Raw genomic sequence first — 20,920 nt, forward strand, 5'->3', positions numbered from 1 at the left:
AAATTAAAGAAAACAATTGGAGAATAAATCCATAAAGTCCAACACTAGGCTAACTGGAGTTTTAGGAATGGAGGAGAAATGAAGGGATAGAAATTATCAAAGAAATTACAAGATCTCTGATAACTGAAGGACATGAGTTTCCAGATTGACAGAGACTGCTGAGTGCCCAGCATAATGAAGGGGAAAAAATCAAAAGTACTATGTCACATTGTCATGAAATTTCTTAACACAAGGGTTAAAGAGAAGATCCAAAAATCTTGTTGAGAAGAGATGAAGAGGGAGTGGGGAAAGGGGAATGGATTATTCATAAAAGAATAGGTAATGAGAATAGCGTATTTCTTAATATTGACAGTAGTAGTTAGAAAACAATGAAATAGCACTTTCAAAATTCTGAGAGAAAATTATTTTCAACCTAGAATTCTATACTGAATCATGTTATTAATCAAATGTGAGGGACAAAGATATTTTCTTGAATGCAAAAAAAAATTTACTAACCCCCACTTTTCCTGGGGCACTACTGGAGGATGTACTCTACTGAAACAATGACAAAGATAACAGGTTTTAGGAAAGAGGGAATCACCCTAGGAAAGGCAAAAGGAAGTTCTAAGATGACACTTGTATAGAGCAGACTTAGTGAGGGATAGTCCAGACTGAAGGAAGGAGTGCTGCATGGGAGTTTTTCCATGGTTGAGTTCAAAATAATTCATTTTCACTTTTCTGTTGGAAGGTCTGAGACAGTGATAATGATGCAGAAATTTTGTCAAATAGAAAACAGAGGCAACTATTAATTGTAAGACAAAAAGTTGCGTAAGAAAGGAAATATAATCATAATCTAGTTAACTGATCCAGAAGGAAAACACACAAGAGTCATAATAAGGTTAACATGAAACACTGGTTTAATTTGAAATACTGTGATATAACAGTATTGAGAGGCTGAAGGGAGGAAAAACGTAGTGTTGGATCTTTAAGATCTTTATCTTTTCTATTAGGTACTGTTAAAAATTTACAAATCAAGAACTGGCAGTAAAAATATTTAATTTGGGAAAATGTTGGTAAACATGAAAAAAAAAAAAGCCACCAAATAAGTTTGGGAGGGTATCTCAAGCTTTGGTGAGGCCACCACTTTTTTAAGACTGTGTGTGTGTTAAAATATACTCCGTTGTGCTTTGTTATGAGGCTTGTAGTTCCACAAGACTTTTTTTTTTTAACCAAAGACTTAAAATATTTGCATGTATTACCTTGATAAACATCGAAAATATCAAAGGTAGAGAAGGAGAGAGAGAAAGAAAATCTTTAGTGTCTATCCAGACCTATGATATGAAATGACATTTTGAATTTTCTTTATAGAGAAGTCCTGGAAGAATACTAGAAAGTAATCACCCAGATATTTCAGAAGAATAAAACTCTAATTATTTAGACCAGTTTTTAAAAGTGTCACACCTTTAGTTTGTGGTGTCACAGGTGCTGCTGCTGCTGCTGCTAAGTCACTTCAGTCGTGTCCGACTCTGTGCGACCCCATAGACAGCAGCCCACCAGGCTCCCCCGTCCCTGGGATTCTTCAGGCAAGAACACTGGAGTGGGTTGCCATTTCCTTCTCCAATGCATGAAGGTGAAAATTGAAAGTGAAGTCGCTCAGTCGTGTCCGACTCTTAGCGACCCCATGGACTACAGCCTACCAGGCTCCTCTGTCCATGGGATTTTCTAGGCAAGAGTACTGGAGTGGGTTGCCATTGCCTTCTCCGTCACAGGTGCTTCCTACTCCCAAAATGAGAAAAATTGAGTGGAATGCTGGAGCATTACTGTCCTCTGCGTTCTAATCAGTCTTCCTGGCTTTTTTTTTTTAATTGTGAAAATGAATGTCATATATCATTTCAAGAAGATGTATCCTCAAGATTAATGCTGTGACACTATCTCATGTGTGGAATTAGGAGACCTAGGTTTAAATCCCCTTTCTATGATTTGCTGTCTCTGTGACCCTGGGAATATCTTGTTTCTAGCCCTCCCATTTCTTCTGTTTATTCCAAAAGCTAAATTGCAATGGAAAATGTTCAAGAAGAATCACTTCATGCTAAATCCCTCTAATAGTAAGTATGCCCCAGTGTATTTATTAAGGATTATTCAGTCTCCTCTATTGAATTATAAGAACTTTAAAAGTACCAACTACATTTTTGCTTCTGAAATTTCCCGCATCCTATTATTGTTATTTTCTCCCTCTAATAGGCACCAAATCAGTGTTGTCAGAAATTTATTGACTGTTGTTGTGAGGAGAAAGTTTGTCATTAAATGTTTGTCTTGTAATTCTCTGTTTAGAAAAGACAAAAAGTCCCATATGTTTCAGGAAATTTCTATTTTCATTGTTAAATTTAAGTTTAAGTTGGACCTAAACAATAAAAACAGAACAGTCTGTCTTCTTTCTTCTTCCAAAGAAAGAGTTCCTTAATGATATATATATGTATTTTGTTGTTGTTGTTTTTTAAATTTTTGACCATGCTGCACATCATGTGGGATGGCATGTAGGATCTTAGTTCCCTGACCAGGGATCAAATCCGTGCCTTCTGCGTTGAAAGCATGGAGTCTTAACCACTGGACGACCAGGAATTCCCATAATGGTTTGTATTTTTATAAAAAGGAAAGTTTTTAACTAAAACACTGGAGTACCCCCAAAGATTTGGCAAACTTAACTACTGTTCTTACTCATATCCATGTTCTTATGAGTATTAACAAAAGAATTTTTGGCTCATCTAAACAAGTAAAATTGTAACATAGAAAGATGAAGCCTAGTGAGAGAGATCTAAGAGACTTTTTATGATCTTGAAAAGTATAGTGAGACTCAATCTGTTCAATAATACCTAGAATATTAGAACTTTAGCTCACCTGTGGTAAATTAAAATACACTTTAGGAAAATAAAAATTAAATTAAAATGCCCACTAGATAATGGATTTTGAATTTATAAAAGTAACCATTTTGTATGTTTTCAGTTCCGTTCAGTCGCTCAGTCGTGTCTGACTCTTTGCAACCCCATGAATCGCAGCATGCCAGGCCTCCCTGTCCCTCACCAACTCCCGGAGTTCACCCAAACTCATGTCCATCGAGTGAGTGATGCCATCTAGCCATCTCATCCTCTGTCGTCCCCTTCTCCTCCTGCCCCCAATTCTTCCCAGCATCAGGGTCTTTTCCAATGAATCAACTCTTCACATGAGGTGGCCAAAGTATTGGAGTTTCAGCCTCAGCATCAGTCCTTCCAGTGAACAATCAGGACTGGTCTCCTTCAGAATGGACTGGTTGGATCTCCTTGCAGTCCAAGGGACTCTGAAGAGTCTTCTCCAACACCACAGTTCAAAAGCATCAATTCTTCGGCGCTCAGCTTTCTTCACAGTCCAACTCTCACATCCATACATGACCACTGGAAAAACCATAGCCTTGACTAGACGGCCTTTGTTGGCAAAGTAATGTCTCTGCTTTTCAATATGCTATCTAGGCTGGTCATAACTTTCCTTCCAAGGAGTAAGCATCTTTTAATTTCATGGCTGCAGTCACCATCTGCAGTGATTTTGGAGCCCAGAAAAATAAAGTCTGACACTGTTTCCACTGTTTCCCCATCTATTTGCCATGAAGTGATGGGACCACATGCCATGATCTTCGTTTTCTGAATGTTGAGCTTTAAGTCAACTTTTTCACTCTCCTCATTCACTTTCATCAAGAGGCTTTTTAGCTCCTCTTCACTTTCTGCCATAAGGGTGGTGTCATCTGCATATCTCAGGTTATTTCTCCTGGCAATCTTGATTCCGGGAGAAGCTTGTGCTTCTTCCAGCCCAGCGTTTCTCATGATGTACTCTGCATATAAGTTAAATAAGCAGGGTGACAATATACAGCCTTGACGTACTCCTTTTCCTATTTGGAACCAGTCTGTTGTTCCATGTCCAGTTCTAACTGTTGCTTCCTGACCTGCATATAGGTTTCTCAAGAGGCAGGTCAGGTGGTCTAGTATTCCCATCTCTTTCAGACTTTTTCCACAGTTTATTGTGATCCACACAGTCAAAGGCTTTGGCATATTCAATAAAGCAGACATAGATGTTTTCTGGAACTCTCTTGCTTTTTCGATGATCTGGTGGATGTTGGCAGTTTGATCTCTGGTTCCTCTGCCTTTTCTAAAACCAGCTTGAACATCTGGAAGTTCATGGTTCACGTATTGCTGAAGCCTGGCTTGGAGAATTTTGAGTATAATTTTTCAATTAAAGCTATATTATTATAGCTGACTGGCTTCCTAGGTGTCTCAGTGGTAAAGAATCAACCTGCCAATGCAGGAGCTGCAGGAAACATGGGTTTGATCCCTGGAGGATCAAAGGGGATCCTTCCCTGGAGGAAGAGATGGCAACCCACTTCAGTACTCTTGCCTAGAAAATCCCATGGACAGAGGAGCCTGGCAGACTACAGTCCGTGGGGTCACAAAGTCATACACTACTGAGCATCTAAGGATGCACACATATTATAGCTTATATATTGAATGCTTCCTTTTGAACACTTCTAAGCTCCTTAGTATATTATTTTCCTAATCTTGTGAAATAGGTACTTAGCTCCATTTTACAAGTGAGATAATGAGCTCAAAGAGATTAAGTAACTAAATATCACTTCCAGGTATGAGCTGATCAGTTCCCAGATATTATACCTCCTTTAAATACAACTCACCCTCCCTTTGGATAGTAGTTGTATCATACTGCTATTTCAGCCTTTGAGGATTTTTTTTCCAGTCTGGTTCTGTTAATTCATCATTTTAGTATCATCTCCTGTCTTCATGTTATACATTAATTTTGTAGGCATAGATTATTTGCCTTTCTCTAATTTGTTGATAAAAATGTTGAAGGGGCAAAGCCAAGTGTGGTTCATTACTATAGACCTTTGTTTAAGTTCACACAATCCTTCCATCAACAACTATTCAGGCAACTGCAAATTCAACTAATTTTAATCCTTAAGTAGCAATTATTTCTCCTTTGTGTCACCACTGTTACTATGAGATAATCTGTCAAATATGAACCTGAAATTAGGATGCATCATATCTATAGGAGGATGTACTTCATCTAATTGTTTGCCACCCATATAAAGAAATGTAACTCATTTGGTCTGACTTGTTTTAGTTAACTCATGCTCATTACTCTATTTTACCTTTCTCCAAGTGTTCATAAATTATCTGTTTAATTTTAGAATGCAGCAAAGAATTAAAGTCACTAACTGGGCTATAATTTCTGGTAATCGCTTTTCCCTACATATAAAGTTTGGGCCGCCTTTAGTTATCTCTAGACTCATTACTATCCTTGATTTCCTGGTGATTACTGGCAGTACATTTTTAAGAACTATAGAATGAAATTCTAAACTGAAAAATCATAGTTTATAAAACTGTAAAACTTTAAACTATAAAAGTTGGGTTCCTTTGAAATTATTCAAAGCTCTCTTAATAGCTCCCTTCCTAAATATTACTCCAATTCCCTTTCGATGGTGTTAAACTCATTCCAGTGTAAGATTGTTCTTGGTGGAGCCATCTGACCTGGTAGCTTTTATTGTCCTCCCACCAGTAGAATCACTTCTTAGACTCTTTTATTTTTAGCTTCCTTTAAGTATTTATCTGGTTCTTGATTTCCCAACATAGTGTTACTTCTCTTCTATTAGATAACTCTTCCCCGACCTCCCTACCCCAGGCTGTACTGCATGGCATGTGGGATCTTAGTTCCACTTCCCTGCAGTGGAAGGAACCTCGAAACCACAAAAATTCCCTAGAAAAGTCTTTTAAATGAACAAACAAAAAAAAATACCTTTAAATAGTCTTTTTCTTTTTGAGAAATCTCTTTTTCTTCCTCAAAGTCTCTTCCACTCAATAACCTCAATATGAATAGTCTCTTTTTCTGCTGAACCTTAGTAGTGCTTTACTTATTCCTGCTTTCTTTGTGTTTTTGTCATGTTCTCTGTAGCAATAGAGTTGTCTGTGTTCATTTCCTGTTTACTAGAATGTAAACCTCTTGGGATGAGATCCAGATTTTACACAGCTTTGTATTCCAGTTAGTTTAATGCCTTGCACATAATAAATACTCAGTGATTGTTGCTGAATGAATGAATAGGCAAAAGAATAAATTGAGTCCTATTTAGTCATGTGTTGTTGTTCAGTTGCTAAGTCGTATCCAGCTCTTTGCAACCCCGTAAAATGCAGCACTCCAGGCTTCCCTTTCCTTCTCTGTCTCCCAGAGTTTGCTCAAATTCATGTCCGTTAAATTGGTGTTGCCATCTAACCATCTCATCCTCTGTCGCCTCCTTCTCCTCCTGCCCTTAATCTTTCTCAGCATCAGCTCTTTTCCAATGAGGTGGCTCTTCACATTAGGTGGCCAAAGTATTGAAGCTTCAGCTTCAGTTCTTCCAATGAATATTCAGAAGTGATTTCCTTTAGGATTGATTGGTTTGATCTCCTTGCTGAGTCTTACCCAGCACCACAATTTGAAAGCATCAATTCTTCGGTGCTCAGCTTTCTTTATGGTCCAACTCTCACATTAGTGGTGTGTTAGAGCTGCTCTTACTAGATTCTAAATGCTAATTATTAAATTTTTAGGAATTTTGCTAATAGGCTAATAAACCATTGGTAACTTGAAAACTGACCATGGTAGAAGTATTCCCGCCACTGTTCTGTTGCATAACAAAACAAAGTGTTGTGTTTTTTTTGTCCACCAGAGAGCCAGTTATTATTAAATGTTTGTATTTTTATCAGCATTTATCAGCACACCACTGGTCCATTTCTTCCATAGTAGAAAATTTGTATATACCTCTTTTGTTAGTATTAAAAAGCCAGAAGACTTTCTAAGCCATCTTTTCTAATCTTAACATCTTACCGATAAATTGAGATCCAGAGAAGTGAAGCAGTTTGTACATGTCATAGATTTAGATAGTAGCAAAGAAGAAACAGGATTTAAGCTCTTCAATCTTCTGGTCACTTCTTCTCTTTATGCCGCCACATTGACTTCATTTCTATGTTGTTTTCCTGTTGCTTTGTTCCTTGGTATAGCCTCAGGTAAGACCATAATATTGTTCCACACATAATAATTATTAAGGAATGTCAGTGAACAGAACACAGTTTCTCTACCTTTTGTTCTTTTTGCAGACAGATTTAAGTTATTGCATTTGTTTTTGGAGAAAGAACAGATTCTGTTCCTGAGTTTTACGAGCTAAGAAAAAAAAGTTTTGCTTTTAATGTTTCTCTGTTAAATTTTTTAATTGAGTGACAGAGATTGAATTTCGTAAAAGTATGTTTTACGACATTTAGAAACATGTTTGTAAACTTTTACTGCACATTCCCTGAGAATGATTGTGAATGCCAGGCAGCAACAATTTTGTCTCTTCCACAGTGACCTGGTTGCCCAGTAATAACTTCCTCATTGACTTGCCATGTTTTCTAAACTTCTGACCACTAGCTCAACAATCTGGGATCAAGGTATTTGTTAAAATGCACAAATGTTACCTAGGAAGAAATGTATAAAAAGCCATTTTAGAACCCTAGAGGAATAAAAATAGGACAGATATTTTGTGATTTTGAGGGTGACACACACATACACACACACACACACACACACACACAAGGGTGATAAAGAGACACCCAAGATAATATAGAAATTTCCAGTAGAATGAGCCTATTTTTGGTCATTTGTCAACTTAAAACCCATCACAGAGAATATTGATCATAATCAATAGATTTATTGGAGACTTCAGTGAGATCCTGGAAATATGGTTAACTTCTGAGAGCACAACTAGTAAGAAACAGCCTATGCTTATCAGACCTCAATTGGAGTATCACCATTAGAAAATATGTAGACAAACTGGAACAGTGTCCAGGAGAGAATTGGGACTGAAAACCAACCTTCAGTAAGTATTTATATTCAGGCACTGTTCTTTACATTGGGATACATCAGTGAACAAAGCAAAGACCCCTCACCTTGTTTCTTTCTTTTGTTTTGTTTTTTGGTCTTAGGAGATCTTAGTTCCCCAGTCAGGGATCCAACTGATGCCCCCTACAGTGGAAGTGTGGAGTCCGAACCACTGGACCACCAGGGAATTCCCCTCCCTGTCCTTGTGGAACTTACATTTTTGTAAGGCTAGATAGAACTGTGGTGCTGGAGAAGATGAAGATCAGATCAGTCAATCCTAAAGGAAATCAACCCTGAATACTCATTGGAAGGACTGATGCTGAAGCTGAAGCTCCAATACTTGGGCCACCTAACATGGAGAACTGACTTATTGGAAAAGACCCCGATTCTGGGAAAGATTGAGAGGAGGAACAGAAGAGGGCAACAGAGGATGAGATGGTTGGATAGCATCATCAACTCAGTGGATATGAGCTTGAGCAAATTCTGGGAGATAATGAAGTATAGGGAAGCCTGGAGTCTTATGGGATCACAAAGAGTCAGACATGACTAAGCGACTGAACAACAACAGCAAGTCAGACAATAAACAAAATGATATAAACTGTAAACAATACAGTTTCTTAGAAGGTGAAAAGTGCTTTCAGTAAAAGAAAAAAATAGATATGGCAAAGTGAATCATCTCAAGAACATCAGGAAAAGTTGAAATATGATAGTTCTATTTCTTCTAAAATTGTGGATAATAATATTTACCATTGCTATAAATAATTATTGTGATACTGCTTGTTAAGTACTTTGTACTATGCCTAACATACTTGACAGTGGACAATAAAAGCTCTGCTTCACATCATCTTTACTCCAGGATCCAGGTCTTCTAACAAATATTGCCAGTTTTATGTATGAAGGAAGAGAAGCAGGCAAACCACTCACTGGCTCTTAAAGCTTTTGCCCAGAAGCCATGAATGTCACCAATTTTACTAGACCATATCACATGGTGTGATGGTTTTCAAAATATGTCCACAAATTCTTTGACACTCCTCCCTTCAGAGAGTGAAGTCTAATTCCTCTGCCCTTGTGTGTGAGATAAACTTAGTTTCTTGCTTCTGACAAATACATGATGACAGAAGTAATGATGTGTGACTTCCAAGACAAGGTCATAAAAGGCATTACAGTTTCTCTCTTGGTCTACTCACTCTGAAAGAAGCCAGCTACCATGCCATGAGGACACTCAATTACCCAAATGGTTAGACCCAGATGGTAAGGAACTTAGGCTCTTCACTAATAACCAGTGAGGATCAGAGATCTCGTGCCAATAGCCATGTGAAAGCGCTTTCCAGGAAGAGGATCATCCTGCTTCACTAAAGCTTTCAAATATCTACAGCCCCAGGAAGCATCCTTTATTAAAACTGAAGTATTAATATAATTGATTTACAATGTTATAGTAATTTAAGGTGTATAACATAGTGATTCAATATATATTACAAAATGATCACCATAATAAATATTATTTCCACATTGGAGAAGACTCTTGAGAGTCCCTTGGACTGCAAGGAGATCCAACCAGTCCATTCTGAAGGAGATCAACCCTGGGATTTCTTTGGAAGGAATGATGCTAAAGCTGAAACTCCAGTACTTTGGCCACCTCATGCGAAGAGTTGACTCGTTAGAAAAGTCTTTGATGCTGGGAGGGATTGGGGGCAGGAGGAGAAGAGGACGACTGAGGATGAGACGGCTGGATGGCATCACTGACTCAGTGGACGTGAGTTTGAGTGAACTCCGGGAGTTGGTGATGGACAAGGAGGCCTGGTGTGCTGTGATTCATGGGGTCGCAAAGAGTCGGACATGACTGAGCGACTGAACAGAACTGAACTGAACATGTCACTAATAAAGTTATTACAATATTATTAACTATATTCCCTATGCTGTACATTACACCCCTAAAACTTATTTATTTTATAACTGGAAGTTTGTACTTTTTAATCCTCCTCACCTATTACACTCGTTCACCTATCCACCTCCCCTGTGGCAAACACCAGTTTGTTCTCTGTGTCTGTGTCTGGTTTTGTTTCATTATATTCGTTAATTTGTTTTGTTTTTTAGATTACACATGTGAGTGAAATCAGTATGTGCCTTTCTGTGTCTGACTTATTTCTTTGGACCCATCCATGTTGTTGAAAAATGGCAAGATTTTATTCTTTTTTATGGCTGAGTAATATTCCATTGTAGGTAGATAAATAAATAAGTAGATATAGAGTAAGCAAGATGAGTAGATATATGGTAGATTAGTTCAGTTCAGTCACTCAGTCATGTCCGACTCTTTGCGACCCCATGAATTGCAGACCGCCAGGCCACCCTGTCCATTACCAACTCCCAGAGTTCACCCAAACCCACGTCTATCAAGTTGGTGATGCCATCCAGCCATCTCGTCCTCTGCCATCCCCTTTTCCTCCTGCCCCCAATCCCTGCCAGCATCAGGGTCTTTTCCAATGAGTCAACTCTTCACATGAGGTGGCCACAAAGTACTGGAGTTTCAGCTTTAGCATCGTTCCTTCCAAAGACACCCAGGACTGATCTCCTTTAGAATGGACTGGTTGGATCTCCTTGCAGTCCATGGGACTCTCAAGAGTCTTCTCCAACACCGCAGTTCAAAAACATCAATGCTTTGGTGCTCAGCTTTCTTCACAGTCCAACTCTCACATCCATACATGACCACTGGAAAAACCATAGCCTTGACTAGACGGACCTTTGTTGGCAAAGTAATGTCTCTGCTTTTCAATATGCTATCTAAGTTGGTCATAACTTTTCTTCCAAGGAGTAAGCGTCTTTTAATTTCATGGCTGCAGTTACCGTCTGCAGTGATTTTGGAGCCCAGAAAAATAAAGTCTGACACTGTTTCCACTGTTTCCCCATCTATTTCCCATGAAGTGATGGGACCAGATACCATGATCTTCGTTTTCTGAATGTTGAGCTTTAAGTCAACTTTTTCACTCTCCTCATTCACTTTCATCAAGAGGCTTTTTAGTTCCTCTTCACTTTCTGCCATAAGGGTGGTGTCATCTGCATATCTGAGGTTATTGATAATTCTTCCAGCAATCTTGATTCCAGCCTGTGCTTCTTCTAGCCCAGCATTTCTCATGATGTACTCTGCATATAAGTTAAATAAGCAGGGTGACAATATACAATCTTGATGTACTCCTGGTAAGTAGATATAAATTTCTGAATCATTGTATTTCATTGCATTTTCATTTTAAAACTCAGCATTCAAAAAAATTAGATCATGGCATCCAGTCCCATCAATTCATGGCAAATAGAAGGGGGAAAAGTGGAAACAGTGACAGACTTTATTTTCCCAGGCTCCAAAATCACTGCAGATGGTGGCTGTGGTCATGAAATTGAAAGACACTTGCTCCTTGGGAGAAAAACTGTGACAAAACTAGGCAACATATTAAAAAGCAGAGACATCACTTTGCTGACAAAGGTCCATCTAGTCAAGGCTATGGTTTTTCCAGTAGTCATGTATGGATGTGAGAGTTGGACCGTAACGAAAGCTGAGCACCGAAGAATCAATATTTTCTAATTGTGGTGCAGGAGAAGACTCTTGAGAGTCCCTTGGACTGCAAGGAGATCAAACCAGTCCATCCTAAAGGAAATCAGTCCTGAATATTCATTGGAAGGACTGATGCTGAAGCTGAAACTCCAATACTTTGGCCACCTGATGCGAAGAACTGACTCATTGGAAAATATCCTGGTGCTGGGAAAGATTGAAGGCAGGAGGAGAAGGGGCGACAGAGGATGAGATGGTTGAATAGCATCACCAACTCAATGGGCATGAGTCTGAGCAAACTCTGGGAGATAGTGAAAGACAGGGAAGCCTGGCCTGCTGCAGTTCATAGGGTTGCAAAAGTAGGACACGACTTAGCGACTGAACAACAACAGATTTTTATTTTCATTTGTTTCCAGATACTTTAAAATGTTCTCCTTTATTTTTCCGGTGACCCATTGGTTGTTTAGTACTGTGTTGTTTACACTCCACGTGTTTGTGTTTTTTTCCAATTTTTTCCTTGTAGCTGATATCTGGTCTTATACTGTTGTGGTCAGTAAAGATGCTTGATATAATTTCAGTCTTCTTAATTGAAACTTGTTTGTGGTTGCTGACAAAGTTCTGTATAGTCAAAGCTATGGTTTCTTCAGAAGTCACATACAGATGTGAGAGTTGGACCATAAAGAAGGCTGAGCACCGAAGAATTGATCCATTCAAACTGTGGTGTTGGAGATGACTCTTGAGAGTCCCTTAGACTGCAAGGAGATCAAACCAGTCAATCCTAAAGGAAATCAATCCTGAATATTCATTGGAAAGACTGATGCTGAAGCTGAAGCTCCACTACTTTAGCCACCTGATGCAAAGAGTCAGCACATTGGAAAAGACCCTGATGCTGGGAAAGATTGAAGGCAGGAGGAGAAGGGGATGACAGAGGATAAGATGGTTGGATGGCCTCACCGACTCAACGGACATGAGTTTGAGCAAACTCCAGGAGATGGTAAAGGACAGGGATGCCTGGCATGCTACAGTTCATGGGATCACAAATAGTCAGATGCAACTGAGCAACCAAACAACAACTATATATAGACACACACACACACATATATGTATACTATATATATACATACATATATATATATATAATAATATGCCTTAGTTCATGGGATCACAAATAGACACAACTGAGCAACTGAACAACAACTATATATATACACACACACACATATATATATGTATACTATATATACACATATATATATAGTAATATGTCTTGTTTTTCTATCCATTTAACCATTATGTGTCTTATTGAAACATTTAGTCCATTTAAGTTACTATTTGATTGATGTGTACTTATTGCCATTTTGTTAATTGTTTTTTGACTTCTCTTTCAAATATGAATTAAAACTCTGCTGGTAGAGTTGTTGTTGGTTTTTTTTTTCCATCTATGCCATGCAGCTTGTGGAATCTTAGTTCCTGACCAGGGCTCGAACCCATGTCCTCTGCAGTGGAAGAGTCCTAATTACTAGACCACTAGGGAACTCCCCTGGGTAGAGTATTCTTGGTGGTAAGTTTTTTTTTCCTTTGATCATTTTGAGATTTTGAGTGTAATATGTCACTTCCTTCTGACCTACAAAGATTCTGCTGAAAAGTCAACTGATTGATTGTCTTATGGGAGTTCCTTTGTTACTCCCATAGTTGCTTTTCTCGTGACACTTCTGCGTCTCTCATTTTATCTAACCTTTGCCCTTTAAAATTTTGTTTATTTATTTTTTGTCTATGCTGAGTCTTCGTTGCTGTGGGCTTTTCTCTAGCAGCAGCAAGCAGGGGCTGCTCTCTAGTTGTGGTATGCAGGCTTCTCTCTGTGGTGGAGTCTCTTGTTGCAGACCACGGGCTCTAGAGCTTGTAGGCTTCAGTAGTTGTGGCTCCTAGACTTTAGAGCACAGGCTAAATAGTTGTTGGCTCATGGGCTTAGTTGCTCTTTGGCATGTGGGATCTTCCTAGACCTGGGATCAAACCCATATCTCCTGCATTGGCAGGCAAATTCTTTACCACTAAGCCACCAGGGAAGCCCTAATGTTTGCCATTTTAATTATAATATATCTTGGTGTGACCTCTTTAGAGTTACCTTATTTGAGGCTCTTTGTGCTTCCTGAACTTGGATGTCTGTGTCCTTTCCCAGGTTAGTGAAGGTTTTAGCTATTATTTCTTCAAATAAGTTCTTTGCCTCTTTCTTATTCTTCTGGTATTCCTATAATATAATGTTAATATGCTTGATGTTCATCCAGAAGTCTTTTAAACTATCTTTTTTTTTTTTTAAATGTATACATGGCATGTGGAATCTTCGTTACCTGACCAGGGATCAAACCCATGCCCCCTGCATTGGAAGCATGGAGTCTTAACCACTGGACTGCTAGGGAAATCCTGAACTATCCTCATTTTAAAAAAACTCTTTATCCTCTTCAGCTTGGGTGATTTCCACTACTCTGTCTTCCAGTTCACTAATCTGTTGCTTTGTATCATCTAGTCTAATGTTGATTCCTTCAATGTATTTTTTAATTTCAGTCATTGTATTCTTCAGTTCTGTTTGTTTCTTCTTTAACTCTGTTGAACTTAATCTTTCTGTCCATCTATTCTTCTGAGTTCACTGAACATTTTTATGATCATTACCTTGAACTTTTTATCAGATAGATTGCTTATCTCTACCTCACTTAGTTATTTTTCTGGGTGTTTGTCTTATTCCTTTGTTTAGAACATATTCCTCTGTCTCTGCATTTTGATTAATTCTCTGAGGTTTTCTATGTTTTTCCTATGTGTTACGTAGGTCAGTTATGTTTCCTAATCTTGGAGAAGTGTCCTTATATAGGAGATGTCATATGGGCCTAGCAGCACATTCCCCCAGTCACCAGAGCTGTATACTTTAGGAGTGCTCCCTCTGTGGGCCCTTCTGCCTGTGCTGAGACCAACTGCTGAGGGTATGTTGGTAGGCAGGACTGGCCCCTGGCCTGGTTGACTGCCAGTCCCTTCCTTGTGTAGTGGTTGTTGGCCTATTAATGGGGAGGACTGGGTCCCAGAGCAGCTGGCTGCATTGCTTAGGGGTTCCCAGGGCTGGTGCCAGCCTGCTAGTGGTTGGATAAACCCTGGGTGCTAATAGGCTAGAGGAAGGACTTCAAAATGATGCTTCTAAGCACCAGTGTTCTTACGATGGAACAAGCTTCCATAAACGGGCTGCTGCCAGTGTTTGAGTCCCCAGGGGAAGTCCTGGTTGCCTTCTGCTTCTCCAACAGGCCTTCCAAAATCAGCAAGTGGGTCTGACCCAGGCTCCTTGAGACGAGTAGCCTCTCTACTGAGACTCACAGTGTGAGGTTTTATGCTCCTCCTTTAAGAGGAGAGCCTCTGTATCCTACAGCCTTCTGACTCTGTTCTGGGGGTTCATCTTCCTACGCAAGACCCCCCAGCCTGGGGAGCCAGATGAGGGTCTCAGACCTCTCACTCCTTGGGGCAAACCTTCACAATAGTGATTATCCTCCTGTCTGTGGGTTACCTACCTAGAATTATGGTCTGAAGTATACTACATCTCTGCCCCTCCTACTGATTTGTTATGATTCGTTCTTTATATCTTTAGTTGTAGAAAATCTTTTCTGCTGGTCCTCAAGTTGTACTTATAGATAGTTACCATATACTGCTGCTGCTGCTGCTAAGTCACTTCAGTCGTGTCCAACTCTGTGCGACCCCATAGACCCCCATAGACGGCAGCCCACCAGGCTCTCCCATCCCTGGGATTCTCCAGGCAAGAACACTGGAGTGGGTTTAGTTACCATAAATAGTTGTAATTTTGGGGTGCCTGTGAGATGTGAGCTCAGGGTGTGCCATCTTGGCCTGCTCCTCTCCTCAGCAAAACTGTGAGAGACCCTGAGCCAGGACTACCTAGCCAAACTACTCCCAATTTCTTGACATACAGAAACCATGCTGCTGCTGCTAAGTCACTTCAGTCGTGTCTGACTCTGTGTGACCCCATAGATGGCAGCCCACCCTGCTTCCACATCCCTGGGATTCTTCAGGCAAGAACACTGGAGTGGGTTGCCATTTCCTTCTCCAATGCATGAAAGTGAAAAGTGAAAATGAAGTCACTTAGTCGTGTCCGACTCTTAGCGACCCCATGGACTACGGCCCACCAGGCTCCTCCATCCATGGGATTTGCCAGGCAAGAGTGCTGGAGTGGGGTGCCACTGCCTTCTCCATGAGATGATAAATATTTATTGTTTTTAACTGTAAAGTTTTGGAGTAATTTGTTGTACACCTGCATACTAAGTTGTTTCAGTCATGTTCAACTCTTTGTGACCCTATGGACTGTAGCCCACCAGGCTCTTCTGTCCATGGGATTCTCCAGGCAAGACTACTGGAGTGGATTGCCATGACCTTCTCCAGGGGATCTTCCTGACCCATGGATTGACCTCTCGTCTCTTATGTCTCCTTCATTGGCAGTCCAGTTCTTTACCACTAGCGCCACCTGGGAAGCCCAAAAATGTTACTCAGTTGTATCCAACTCTTTGGGAACCCAAGGACTGTAGTCTGACAGGCTCCTCTGTCCATGGGATTCTCCAGACAAGAACACTGGAGTGGGTTGCCATTCCCTTCTCCAAGGGATCTTCCCAACTCAGATCAAACCCTGGTCTCCTGCATTGCAGGCCGATTCTTTCCCATCTGAGCCACATAATAACTAATACTTATGGTCTAGTCAAGGCTATGGTTTTTCCAATGGTCATGTATGGATGTGAGAGTGGACTGTGAAGAAAGCTGAGCGCCGAAGAATTGATGCTTTTGAACTGTGGTGTTGGAGAAGACTCTTGAGAGTCCCTTGGACTGCAAGGAGATCCAACCAGTCCATTCTGAAGGAGATCAGTCCCAGGATTTCTTTGGAGGGAATGATGCTGAAGCTGAAACTCCAGTACTTTGGACATCTCATGCAAAGAGTTGACTCATTGGAAAAGACTCTGATGCTGGGAGGGATTGGGGGCAGGCGGAGAAGGGGACGACAGAGGATGAGATGGCAGGATGGCATCACTGACTCGATGGACGTGAGTCTGAGTGAACTCTGGGATTTGGTGATGGACAGGGAGGCCTGACATGCTGTGATTCATGGGGTCACAAAGAGTCGGACACGACTGAGCGACTGAACTGAACTGATGGCCACCTCTGAGTTCATCAGGGCAGAATATGCAGTCCTCATGCAGAAAGAGGTATAGCAGAGAAACTGGAATATTTGGTGAACATAATATCTACAACAGTAACTAGAATATTTAAATCTAGTCCTCTGCCTTTCCACTAGACAAATAACTGAAGCAAGAAATAAATCATACAACCTCTCAGCATTTACTCCCTCTTCCCTATCCTGTTATCCAGCATGTTCCATAATCAGCAAATAAGGTGTTTTAAGTCTGGGTTCTGATACTCCCTTCCTAATCCCTGTTGTTCAGTCGCTCAGTTGTGTCTGATTCTTTGCAACCCCATGGATTACAGCACACCAGGGTTCCCTGTCCTTCACTATCTCCTGGAGTTTGCTCAAACTCATGTCCATTGAATTGGTGATGCCATCCAACCATCTCATCCTCTGTCATTCCCTTCTCCTCCTGCCTTCAATCTTTCCCAGCACCAGGATCTTTTCCAGTGTGTCAGCTCTTTGCATCAGGTAGCCAAAGTTCTGGAGCTTCAGCTTCAGCATCAGTCCTTCCAGTGAATATTCAGGATTAATTTCCTTTAGGATGGACTGGTTTGATCTCCTTGCAGTCCAAGGGACTCTCAAGAGTCTTCTCCAACCAACACCACAGTTTAAACATATCAGTTCTTTAGCCCTCAGCCTTCCTTATGGTCCAGCTCACATTCATACGTGACTATTGCAAAAACGATACCTTTGATTATATGATTCCTATTATTGTTTTAATCTGAATTTATTTAGGAAATTTCCCAGCAGTCCAGTGGTTAGGACTCCATGTGGCATGGCCAAAAACTTTTCTTCAATTTTATTTAATAATCAGTGAGGTTGAGAGTATATAGTTCAATGGTTCTTGTATGTTTATTATGTTTTACAACATTTCTGGTTGTTTTTGTTTGTTTTCAGTGGTTTTTATTATAAAATAAGACAGATGCAGAAAAACACACAGAGCTTAGTGAATTATTACAAAGTGAGCTCTTTTTAAACTAGTACTCAGGTCAAGCAATAAAACCTTGTTAACTCTCTCAGAAGACTTCCTTGTACCTTATCCCAGTCACATAAGCACCTTCCTCCTCTCAAAAATAACCACTATTCTGACATAGCAATAATCTCCTTGCATTTCTTTATAATCTTCTCATGAGTATGACACTACAGTTTAGTCTTGCCCTTTTAAAAATTATTATATCTTTTTTCTTTGCTCTGTGTTTTAAGACTCTTAATTTATTGTTTCTTTCTCCATCACTTTCTTTTCCTTAAAATTCATTTGTTGAAGAACCTGGTCCATTTGATTTGTAGAGTTCCCACAGTCTGGATTTTACTAGTTGCAATTCAAGGACAGTTCACCATTGTTGTATGTCCTTTGTTTCGCCTACAAATTAGCAGCTGGATGCAGAGACTTTATCAGACTCCAGATTTGATTCCTCTGAAAAGACTACACATTACTTGTGTTTGCCTGGTTGTTCCTCTTTTCGTGTGACGTTGTTATTGTTCAGTCGTGTCCAACTCTGCATGATGTTAACAGCCACTGATGCTCTTTGCCTGGATCCACTAATTAACTGGGGGTTAGAAACTGGTGATTTTCTAATCCTTTTTATTTATTTTCTGAAATACATCTATAAAAGATGTGCTTCTGATTTTACTTCTTACTTACCCAATGGTAGAATTCATCATGGGAAAGCAGGATAAATGCTTGATCCTTTCCCTTTATTTGCCAGTTATCAAGATAATGAATTGACTCACTATCATACCCCAAATATGATCAGCTTTTAAAAATATCATTATGAGCTCAAGGGCTTAAGCGTATTTCATCAGTTTTAATCCACTGCACTTATTATTTTATATTGATGGTCCAGTTGTCCCATTTTTGCCCAGTAAGTGCTCTTCAACTTGTTTCCTGGGTCCTTTTGACATGTCTTTAACAGCTTCCTTGCTAGATAGTACGACAAAATGTTTCAGATTCATCTTGTACTTTTCCTGCCTAGGTCTAGAATCAACTATTTCTCTAAGACACCCTAGTTTCTTTTAGGGGAAATGGTATTTCAAGATCACAATCAGAGTATTAGAGGTTCTTAATACTACTGGGTACGTCACTGTTTTTAGACGTAGTCTGGTTGTTAGTTTTCCCTTAGTTTTTGACAATTTCACTGTAATGTATCTAGGTATGAGCTTGGGTTTATTTTATGCTAAGTATCCATTTCAAATCCTGAAAGATGATGCTGTGAAAGTGCTGCATTCAATATGCCAGCAAATTTGGAAAACTCAGCAGTGGCCACAGGACTGGAACAGGACAGTTTTCATTCCAATCCCAAAGAAAGGCAATGCCAAAGAATGCTCAAACTACTGCACAATTGCACTCATCTCACACACTAATAAATTAATGCTCAAAATTCTCCAAGCCAGGCTTCAGCAATACGTGAACCGTGAACTTCCAGATGTTCAAGCTGGTTTTAGAAAAGGCAGAGGAACCAGAGATCAAATTGCCAACATCCACCAGATCATCGAAAAAGCAAGAGAGTTCCAGAAAAACATCTATTTCTGCTTTATTGACTATACCAAAGCCTTTGACTGTGTGGATCACAATAAACTGTGGAAAATTCTGGAAGAGATGGGACTACCAGACCACCTGACCTGCTTCTTGAGAAACCTATATGCAGGTCAGGAAGCAACGGTTAGAACTGGACATGGAACAGCAGACTGGTTCCAAATAGGAAAAGGAGTACATCAAGGCTGTATATTGTCACTCTGCTTATTTAACTTATATGCAGAGTATATCATGAGAAATGCTGGGCTGGAAGAAGAACAAGCTGGAATCAAGATTGCCGGGAGAAATATCAATAACCTCAGATATGCAGATGACACCACCCTTATGGCAGAAAGTGAAGAGGAGCTAAAAAGCCTGTTGATGAAAGTAAAAGAGGAGAGTGAAAAAGTTGACTTAAAGCTCAACATTCAGAAAACGAAGATCATGGCATCTGGTCCCATCACTTCATGGGAAATAGATGGGGAAACAGTGGAAACAGTGTCAGACTTTATTTTTCTGGGCTCCAAAATCACTGCAGATGGTGATTGCAGCCATGAAATTAAAAGATGCTTACTCCTTGGAAGAAAAGTTATGATCAACCTAGATAGCATATTGAAAAGCAGAGACATTACTTTGCCAACAAAGGTCTGTCTAGTCAAGGCTATGGTTTTTCCAGTGGTCATGTATGTGAGAGTTGGACTGTGAAGAAAGCTGAGTGCCAAAGCATTGATGTTTTTGAACTGTGGTGTTGGAGAAGACTCTTGAGAGTCCCATGGACTGCAAGGAGATCCAACCAGTCCACCCTAAAGGAGATTAGGCCTGGGTGTTCTTTGGAAGGACCGAAGCTAAAGCTGAAACTCCAATACTTTGGCTACCTCATGCGATGAGTTGACTCATTGGAAAAGACTCTGATGGCTGGGAGGGACTGGGGGCAGGAGGAGAAGGGGATGACAGAGGATGAGATGGCTGGATGGCACCACCGACTTGATGGACATGAGTTTGAGTAAACTCTGGGAGTTGGTGTTGGACAGGGAGGCCTGGCATGCTGTGATTCATGGGGCGCAAAGAGTCAGACATGACTCTGTGACAAAAGCACCATCCACAATATATGAGCATTCCAGTTATCTCACATATTCATCAATAACTTTAATTGTCAGTCTTTTAATAACCAATCTGGTGCATATGTAGTGGTATCTGACTTTGATTCTTATTTGCATTCTCTAGATGACTAATGATGTTGAGCAGCTTATCAGTTGTTAGGCAGTTGGATATCTTCTGTGATGTGTTTGTTCAAACCTTTTGTTCAGTTTTTAAATTCGGTTGTGGTCTCTCTTTTATAGATTAGTACGAGTTCTTTTGTATTCTGGATAAAAGTTCTTTGACAGATAGATGTGTTAAGAATGTTTTCTCCTGGTCTGTGCCTTACCTTTTCACTTTCTTAATCTGTTGATGAGCTCATGGACTTCCCAGGTGGCGCTAGTGGTAAAAAAAAACAAAAAAACAAAAAAACAAAACCTGCCTGCCAGTGCAGGGGATGTAGGGGACACAGGTTCGAATCCTGGGTTGGGGAGATCCCCAGGAGAAGGGCAAGGCAACCCACTCCAGTATTCTTGTCTGGAGAATCCCACGGACAGAAGAGCCTGGCAGGCTACAGTCCATGGGGTCGCAAAGAGTCTGACACGACGAAAGTCACTTAACACACATTCATGTTGAGCTCATAGGCTAAGTCTTGGTTATCATGGGATATTTCCATGATACA

This window comes from Capra hircus, chromosome 13 (assembly GCF_001704415.2).
Source record: "Capra hircus breed San Clemente chromosome 13, ASM170441v1, whole genome shotgun sequence".
In the NCBI taxonomy this organism is placed as follows: Eukaryota; Metazoa; Chordata; class Mammalia; order Artiodactyla; family Bovidae; genus Capra; species Capra hircus.